The following is a 9,928-nucleotide window of genomic DNA, read 5'->3' as shown; positions in this document are numbered from 1 at the left end:
GATGTCATGTCTAAGTGTCTGCAAAGCACCAAAGTCCTTGTGTCACGTGTGTTTGTGGAGTGGTGGCCTCTGTGTGAAGGGGAGGACGACCCGTCGGGAGACTGGGACGGGGCTGCTCCATGTGATGGGGGTGGTGGGTTCACAGCCATGCCATTCCTCCACGCCCTTCTTGACACAACCTTGATCCTCCTCTAACACTGAGTCCTGGACCAAGGCACCAGTGTAAAACTGGCAGCGCAGGGCTGGTCTTGATGATCTACGAGGTCTCTTCCGTCCAAGTGATTCTGTGGGATGCTCTCTTGCTGGAAGCCAGTGAGGCCCCTTCCTACCTTGGTCCTGCCAGCTTCTCAGAGAGTGTTGAAGATGCGTGGCGCAGCAGGGCACAGCATCAACAGGGCTCCTGCTCCTCTGTAAGGCTCCAAATCTGACAAAAATGATGGTCGTGTCTCAGGTTTGTGGATGCTTCAATTCTAAAACTGTCCTTCTTGAGGCAGGGCTATTGCAACACTTTGGATGTGTTGGTTTTTGCAGTCCATGACTGATGTGAGGGGTTGGATATTTGTACACAGAATTACAGAATCATGTAGGCTGGAAAAGGTCTCCAAGACCATCGAGTCCAGCCTATGCCCGATCCCCACCTTGTCACCCAGAGGAGAGCACTGAGTTCCACGTCCAGTCATTCCTTGGACGCCTCCAGGGATGGGCACTCCACCATTCCGTGCCCCTTCCAATGCTTGAATGCTACACACAATCCAAGGTCTTTAACTGGGATCATCTCTTCTGGTGCATCCTTAAGGAATGAGTGCTAGAGGGCTCTAGTTTGTATCGTATTTGTACAATTTTAAATAAATTACAAAATAAAATCATGGCTATTCACCTGGGTAAGGGCATGAGTATTATAAATTTAAATTAGGGATTGAGCCTTTCATTAAGGAGAAAAAGAAACCCTCCATTCAAACAGACCAAAACCCAACTGGTCTTGCTGCCTAATTTTACACAAAAAATGTACATAAAATCATTTTTTCAAGGCAGTTTCCCCCCCACCACCCCTTGTTTCCCCCATCTTTATTTCTATTTCTCTTGTGCAAAATATCCCTCTTGCATACCTCCCCTTTCTTCCCATGCAAGAATGGAAGAAATGCTTAATGGGAACCAAAGCACATTAGGAATATTAAGGAAAAATTACAGTATATACACTATGAAATGAAATGCATCTTTTGTGAATAAATCCCCCCAGAAATCTTATATTTCCAGGCATCCACTCACATACCTTCATGTAACAACTCATACATTCGTAAAACATTCATTGAAAGCAGCTCTGCAGTTTTATAGAAAACAACATGCCAGGGATGCAAGAATCTTGCCAGTTCTGTGAAAAATGACACCAATTAAAGCTTAAATTGCTTGTTTTCTCATAAGGTACATATTTTCATAACTTTGAAATCAAATAATTGCTGCTTTTATATTAAATACAATAAAACAAAAAGGATGCTAGTTTAGAGGAACTGCTACAAGCATTTTAATATAATTTTCCCACCATTTAAAGTCACAAAATATGGAAAACAAGTCAACTATGCAAAGTTCCAAGGAGATAGAGAAACTCCTTCAGATTATTACATCATTTGTCTTTTGTGTCAGGAAATGTGTATGTGATTTCATTGTTTGATTAAATGCCAAAAAAAAAGGCATATTGCACTTATCTAACTGATTACAGATTTTATTCATCTGAAAAAGTATTTGTTCGTACTTTGACATTAGAAGGCAAGATTTTTTTTAATGCTTCAAACAAGCGTTTTCAAAAAATTATAATCCTAACTTCCCAGGCTTGCTTTTTATTTTGTATTAACAATGCACTGTACCAAAATTTCCCATACTGGAACACAGTCCCTAGTGGTTTTCAAGCTATAAACTGAGTAAACAGTCCCTTTCTTATTGAGTGTCTGTGTGAATGCATGTTGTTTCTGGAATACATCATATTCATTTGCAGAAACCCTGTGTATGGATCTTTAACACTTTTTTCCCCCCCTCTTTTTTTCCGAGGTACCTAAAATAATGGCTTTTTTAAGACAGTAATATAGTCGTGTGACTTGTGGGGAAAAGCACACTGTGGCTCACAATCTGAATTAAACGTGTGTCATTGGGGGTAAGTTTCATTTAAAATACCTATTTCTGCTAATTATTCAAAATGCTAATGCTGTGCCGCTGTACTATCTCTGAATTGTGCTAGCATGTTTCTGGCAATGCTGTGCTAAGAATGTAAGAAAATCAACTAAAAATATTTCCATGTTGAGTTCCTTGTTTTTTTAGTAAGAGCATAGAAAGGTGGCACTTATTGGTGACATTTTTTGGACTCTCACCATATCAGGGTTGACAAACTAAGCTTTACATAATGAAGAAACCTTAAAAAAAACTCAACAGAAATAATTTGAGGAGAAACACGAAGCTTCATCTGGGGACTTCAAGGTCAGTTACCATTGGCCTGGCCTCCATTAACCCCCACAGGAAATCTTCCAGAATCCTTATTTTATCTTGAGTGGGTGTTCCCAAACTATCAGTCTTTTTTTTTTTTTTTTTTTTTCTCCACCAAAATAGAGACACAGTTTCCTTTAAAAGACATGAATTTCATCTGGTAGAACATTTTAACAATGTTTACATGCCACGGAGAAATTTGCAGGGAAAATGGTGATATTTTAAATTGCTCTATTAACAAAACTCTGCCTAAATTTGGAAGAAGGAAAAAGATTTGAAAACTTGGTAAGCGATTAATAGTAAGATATTAAAAGACAGCTAAGCGTTCTCAGTCACTGGGGAAAATAAACTGGGATGGTATAATGAGATCCCTACAGCCTTGTGATCAATCCAAAGTAGCAAGAATGTAATACCAACGGGTTAACTAATTATATGTATATATTTAAAAAGTCTCTCAGTAGTCTGAATCATGTCCAAAGTGAATGCTGAGGATTACATGATCTATCATTAACCCATTAGTATTGCGCTTTCGGTGTTCTTGGGCAATGAAAAGCTCCAACAGGAATAAACTGTCTGAAATATGTGTCTTTTTAATAAAGTGGGTAATTTTTTTGGTGGGGAGGGAGAGTGTATCTTATTTATAGTGTCATTTTAAACTCAAGTTACAACGTCTTAGATTTAAGAGACAGTCCAGCAATGCAGGCAAGGGTGTCTCCTGCAAGGAGACAGAGATTAATGCCATGTGTACTGATGATTCTCCACCACAATTTAGGATTCTGGTGGCGCCATGACGCCCGTTTTTTATGGTGGTTTGCCAAGAGAAAATTACTTAAACCAATTGTGAATGCATTCCTGTTATACTTTTACACAACCACATTTCTGTACATAAATAGCATAATGAGTATTTTTTAAATGATCTCTCATTCCAGATTCACCTACTTTGCATAAAATGTCAAGCGCAGGAAGGAGGGGAGTTGAGGTTTCGTTTGTGTTTTTCTTCTTTTTTTATTTTTTCTTTTTCCTAACTGAGAAAGGTTTTCACATGGGAATATACTTTTTTTCCCCCCTCCTTCTTTCTCCATGACAACTGACCACAATTGAAGTAGATTCTTCTTAACATACTGTAATGTGAGAATTTTCTTCAGCTGGAGGGTGTTTTATTCCCTAAATTGAAAGCTGTTCTACTTCACTGCATAAAATGTGAACATGAATGTTAGGATCAGTACCTTTGTCAGGTAAGAACTGGTACAAGGACAGATTTGAAGGCACTCAAAACCAGAGGGTTTTAAGACTTTACAGATCTGAAGTCGAGAAGAGTTTGTAAGCTGAAATGTTCTAAGCCCCACATGATATCCTGCTATTAAGGAGAGTGTACATCAAGCAAGCAGAATATTTTAAAGTTTTTTGGCTAACTTCACAATTGTATTTATCAATTTACTTGTTTCAAAATTTTGCAAAGAAAGCATTTATTCCTTTTTGCCCCAGTCTATGTAGAAGGGTTGTGGAGCTGTCTCTTTTATGGTGTTATTTTTGTGAGCCTGCTGTAGGTCAATAAAGCAAGATTTATTAGTAGCTTTTAGAAATGCTGGTATTCTAATCATTGCTATATTTTTAGGAGTGAGTCTCTTTGTTTCCTGAGCCACTTAATCTGTCTCCACAAGTTTGATTCTCTGCTGTGTTCCTGTTTGAAGGCAATTCTCAGGTGTTCATGCTGGGTGAAGGAGCTTGCAGCGCTGCTCTGTCCCTCTGAGGGTTTTGAGAACTCGAAATGAAATGAAGTATCTAGCATGATATTTAATGGGAGGAGGGCTGTGTGTGAGGATGATGGGCTTGGAGGTCGCCTCTGCTTCTGGTTTTGCTGTGCTCTGAAAGATTTGTAATTCTTTTAAAGTCAGTGGCTTCCTACTGTGACTGTGAGAACTATGGTAATCAAGCCTGAAGCATTTGAATGACAGTGTTGTCATGTTTTAATATTAATCTGACTGGAGCAGATAGAGATATAATGCTGTAACCGGGAGAGAATTATGTGTGCCTATAAATAAGGTCTTTGTCCAAGGCCAAAATGAGCACTCTCCCTTCATCCTTAGGCATGGAAAGTTCTTCTTGGTCTGACAAAAGGCATGGAGGGGTCTGATAAAAAAATCTTTAATCAGAGTTGTAGTTTTCATGAAGAAATATGTCAATGTGTGTGCTGAGGAGAGGGTTTTGCTTGCTTTCTTGCAGCCATTGCAACAAATAACAGGGAGCTCACACAAGACACAGCAAAGCAGCTGATCTAACCATATTTCCATTTTTTATGGTGCTCGTGGCAGAGAGGTGTTTACTGAGCAGACCTCTACAGAAAGAAAGGTGGTCTCCAGTACATCTCTATGTGTTCTTAAACATAATATTTTAGTTTGGAAATTAGGGTTTGATTTGAAGTTATAGCACTTGAAAAATAATTTCCTCTTGATGTGCAATTAAGTTCAGTGTTTACATGTAACTTCAGTGTCAGAATAACAGAGATTTTTACTGCTCTGTGTAGTTCCTTGCAGTTAATACATCCAGTTGTATCAATATTGGCTGCTACAGTGGTGCAAATACATGGGGTGGTCTTGGTAGTACACCTTCTCTGAAAATTGGAGAAATATTCCAGGGAAAGCAAACAAGGGCTAGGAGATTAAACAGTTTGGTAGTCAGGGCAGAAGAAGAGGTTTTCTGGCAATTAAGGGATAATTACAGTCACTGGAAATTAAGAAGGTCTAACAGTGTGGAAGGAGAGAGAGAGGACTTTGGAAAAGAGATGGGAGGGCCAAGTACACAGGACAGAGAGGTCAAGAGGAAGATTGGCAGGACAGCAAAAGAGTTTGCCTCCAGAGAGAAGCAGAAAGGGATAACTTCCTAAAATAGAAAGTCTAAAGAGTATCATCAAAGGATTCAGCTGTGGGAAACCTGTCCAGCTAAAGAGGCAGCAAGTCTCAGATGTTTATTATTTTTCGGAATGCTGCAAGATGTAAAGCAGTCAATTTCAATTAAAATAAAAACATGTTTAGATTCAGAATAACAAATTTGCCTTTCAAATATTCTTCAGAAAACTTCTGCTGCAGTTCAAAAAGCCCCAGGTTAGAACCCCAAGTTATCTCAGGGTCTTCACATGTCACAAACTGCACAGTTGAATAATGGGGGTAGGGGATTGGTTTGCAGAAATAGGGAGCCTTGTAATAAGGAAAAGTTATAATTTAAATTATCAAGTATAAAGTGTAGCCCAGTGTGGCTCTTGTCATTGGATGACATTTTCAGACTTACACATTTTTTTAACTGCTTAAGTACCTTTATGATCACCTGTCATATACATGTCACTACTTATATCAGCTTGAAAAGTCGGGGTTTGCTGTTAGAATTTTGCAGCAACAAGTAATATCTGGTACTTTCTTCAAGTGTGTGAGATAATACAGTGTACATCAACTGCTGCTGCTGGAGAAACATTGATTTGTGATGTAGCTGTGTTTGATAGCTTAATTATTCATTGCTTTGTTACTTCTTGCTTTTATAAAATTGGTTTCTGTCAGGTTTGAAGTATTTCAGCTCAAGACCCAAACATGGATCATACTTGCAAAGTCAGCTGTACAAAAGTCTTCACTTAATGAACATGTTTGCTTTACTTTTTTGCTTCTATAAATAATGTATAATGTAAATTTCCAAGGTCTAGGGTCCTTTTCCCAGAGGGGAGGTAGTTCTGGTGCAGGAACTGAGAAAGTTAAATCGTTGCTGTTCTGCTGAGGGCTCTGCAGCTTTATATGAGATGTTTTCTAGACCACCTTACTCAAGGAAACTTCCATTTTTGGCTGTCAAATGTGTGGAGAGGGCACATTTAAGGCAAAGGTTGGGTGTTTGTGGAAGCCATACCCATCTCTATCACAAAGCATTTTACACAAGGCCTCTACCCTGTGCTCTGGTTTAAGGGGGAACTAAAAAATTGTACCTCTAATGCACAAATGTTTGTTGGACACTTGTCATATTATCAGGGTAGCCCCATAAAAACTTGATGCTATGGTTTTTATCAATTTTATACCCAGAATAAAGAGGAAAAAGTTACCATTTTGTCAAAATACACATTTAAGTCTTCAGCCTTTTGATGAGAGTTGTGACATTTCAACACTGGTATGTAAGAAGGAAAAGAAATTCAAAATGCCCTTGTAAGGAAGCATCTGTTTAAGAATGATGCCTGGCTATCCCAAAGTCAGCCCTGTGTACTGGGCTGATTATAACAGGATTTCAGAGGAAGAGAGGCAAAATATTTGGATGAATTTGCATGAATTTACCAGAAGCAAATGTTAATAGTGGAGACTGATGTGTGTCTGAGTTTGAGAGCTGTATGAGAGCTGTGTTGTGGAACAAGAATCCTAGAACAACGATACCAGGTTGCTTTCAGTGGGACCAAAGCCCACATATGTTTAATTTATTTACACTAACTGCTGGTTAGCCATGAAGTTTTGCACACCATCTTCCTGCCAGTCCAGTACAGGTGTTAAACATAAGCATTGGTTATTTCTTGTTTGAGCAGCAGGGCTTTCAGGGAGGGCTCTGGGAAAGGAACAGCCAAGCCTCACTGTCGTGTTCAGCTGACACAGCTGTTTATCGTACAGCCTCTCCTCCCTGCTTGGACTACTGCCATGGATGATTTAAGTGTGTTTGGAGGCCTGGTGGGTGCAGAAGCCTCGCTGGGCCGTCTCTACTGGGACCAGTGACGGAAGAGGGCATCAGTCGTGCTCTCTGGTTGGCAAACCCATGTGATGCCAAGAGTACGGAAATTAAAATCTAATGCTCTTCAAATGGGCAGCCTGACACATAATGGAGATGGGGCAGCGAGCCTGGGTATGTCAGGAACATCATTTTAACCCAACAAGACACATGTAACCAGGCATGACATGCTGGCGTGCTGACACAAGGACGGGTGCATCTGAAACAAAGGCAATTTGCTGAAAATCAGCTTCCCCTCACCCTAAACAAACTTCAGTTTGCAGGATTTCACAATTAACAGGCTTTCTAGAACATTTACAACTTTCTGGAGAGCAGGCCTTTTTCCTTTTGTAAGAAAAAAGTTAAATGGAACACACACATTGCCTTTGAAATGTAGCCATAGGAAGGTCATATATTAAGGTGTTACATATTAAAATATTGATTTTTTAGAATATAAACCCCTTGCTTACAATAAATACAATGCAAGTCATAACCTTTATTATAAAAATATTTCAGTGTTCCACAGTAAAGGGTCATTAACATTGTTATACTGTAGAATTTGATCATTACTGGAGGATACTATGTTTTGTTTTTAATCAGGCAGTGATTTATACAGAAACTTATTAAGAACCAAGCTATGGCTCATTTCTGATCTCTGACATGCTTAAAAGATGTTGCAAATTAAGAGATTGATCCTGTAGATCACTGAGCTGATAGGAAGAAATATCAATAAGCAAAGTGCTCGCTCTGTCACTGGCCTGTTCCTAGCACAGCAGTAGATGTGCAGCAGGTGCTGGGCGAAACTGAGATGGTGAAGCTGTCCTGATCCCAGCATTCCAAACTCCCTGTACTTTGGGGGAAGCCAAGCACATGATTCTTTCTTTTATTTTTATTCTGGATGCACGGTTGAGAGTTGTTGTTTTCTTTGAAGTGGAGGAAGCCTCACCCGTAAGAATGCATTGGGAGGTTCTCACTTGAGGTGTTATCCTTGCATCTTCTTGTACTCAATGTGTGTGGCCAGACATTGTGAAGGGGCACCTGGGGAATGGAGAACTTTGGAAGAGCTGATGGTGGGCAAAGGTGGTCAGGGGCACGGCTATGAAGCTGAGATATAGTAGGGAGATGTTGTCCATCCCACACAGATTCTTCAGCTCCTTGTAGTGAGGACAGGAGCTCATGGGGCTCTTTAGTGGAGAAAATGGACTTTGATTGGGTTCTTCCAGCTCAAGATAGTCTGTGACTCTGGATGTTGAAAATTCAGCCACACAGTGACAAGGGGAGTTCACACTAACATCTTTATATGATAAGTTATTGTGCCTTTAATTACTTAACTTAAATTTTTCAGGTTGCTTTGCATCACTTTGATGGAATAGTTCATCCAGAAGGTTTGTGCTTGGGGTGGTCTTGGCTCCTGTCAGTATCAGCAGTGCTCACAGATCCACTCTCAGTGATAAGAAGTAGTGTTCCCTACCCATATAACACAGACCACCTGCCTGGAACCTGGATCTGCCTGCAGTGCTGAGGCCTTTGGGGTGGCAATAGCAGAGCCAAGGGTGCTGAAGGGACAGAAGTGCCACATGGCAATTAAAATAACTGCTGGAAATGGAGAGTTCCTAGCAGAAAAAAACTTGCCCTCATGTAAGTCCTTTATGTGTGGAAATCTGTGAACAGTGTGATGTTGAATGTTACCCAAGAAAATTTCATAGAGGGGAGCAAAACATCCTGTGCCAGAATGATCCTTCTATGCATGCAGTACTTATTAATGTGGGTGAGTTTGGTTTGAGGGATTTTTTTAAATATTTTTTTTAGGTAGTGCATGTTTTCCATTAGTTTAATTGGGAAAAGCCTGATAAAAGTGAATGTATGTTTCATGTGTGGAAGAACATGCTACAGCTTTTTTACTCACATGTGAAACCTGCTTATATGTCACTTTATATGATTTTCTTTTTAAATTTTATTAGCTGAGTTTTAGTGATCTTTAAAGTAAAAGTGATAGCTACCAGGTGCATTATGGGGTAGATGACACAACCCTGCCAGCACACCTACGTGAATAATTCCCACATTTCCAGGCTCTGCTGTTTGTGCAGGACCAGGCAGATGTTTTGTGCTGTTGATACACAGAAGGCTCTCAGGCAGACACCACCAGTCTGATTTTGAGACCCTAAACTATATTTACTCCTCTAAAATGAAATAGAGTAATTAAAAAAAAAAAAAGTTGTTCACTGATTTTACATTTTTGTTGACATCATTTTTCTCTAATATTTTTCTGTTCTAATGAGACTTTAAAAAATGAAGCAACATATCAAAGGCCCCTACCTCATTTACTTTCTGGCTCAGCCATTTGAAGATTTCCCATGGCTACTCAAATAGAGGGAATGCCAGTTTGTCCCTTAAACACCAACAATAAATATAAGAAATTTTGAGGATAGTGAGAGGCACAAATTGCACCCCATGCAGTCACTGCTGCCTGTACCTACACGAGTCAGTTACTGCTTAAAATTTTATACTTTTTTTTTTTTTAAACACCTCAGCAGACTGAAGCAAAGACTTTTGCAACCTGAGTTTAAAGAACAAAAAAAAAGAAAAAGAGAAAAATAAACCCAGAAAAAGCCTTATACTCTTTTTTCTTCAAGCCTTTGATCCTGACTCCCCAGTCGTGGGAACCAGGAGAAGTCATCTCCCGTGAACTGTGAGTAGGAAGCTGCGAGGGAATCAGCAGATGAGTTTAAACGTTAGGCCT

At 39.6% G+C, this 9,928-nt stretch overlaps 1 long non-coding RNA gene across 1 annotated transcript in view; it reads left to right on the top strand.

Annotated features, from left to right (window-relative positions):
• The first annotated feature begins 1,762 nt into the window (after positions 1 to 1,762).
• Positions 1,763 to 9,928, top strand: part of LOC104694091 — a 122,023-nt gene continuing 113,857 nt past the window's right edge. Inside the window, exon 1 of the long non-coding RNA XR_005602366.1 lies at positions 1,763 to 2,143. This is a non-coding gene — a long non-coding RNA (uncharacterized LOC104694091). The remainder of the gene's footprint in view (positions 2,144 to 9,928) is intronic.

Source organism: Corvus cornix, chromosome 7 (genome assembly GCF_000738735.6).
Source record: "Corvus cornix cornix isolate S_Up_H32 chromosome 7, ASM73873v5, whole genome shotgun sequence".
NCBI classification, from domain to species: domain Eukaryota; kingdom Metazoa; phylum Chordata; class Aves; order Passeriformes; family Corvidae; genus Corvus; species Corvus cornix.
The sequence above is the reverse complement of the archived record's forward strand: the minus strand, read 5'-3'. Positions and strand labels throughout refer to the sequence as shown.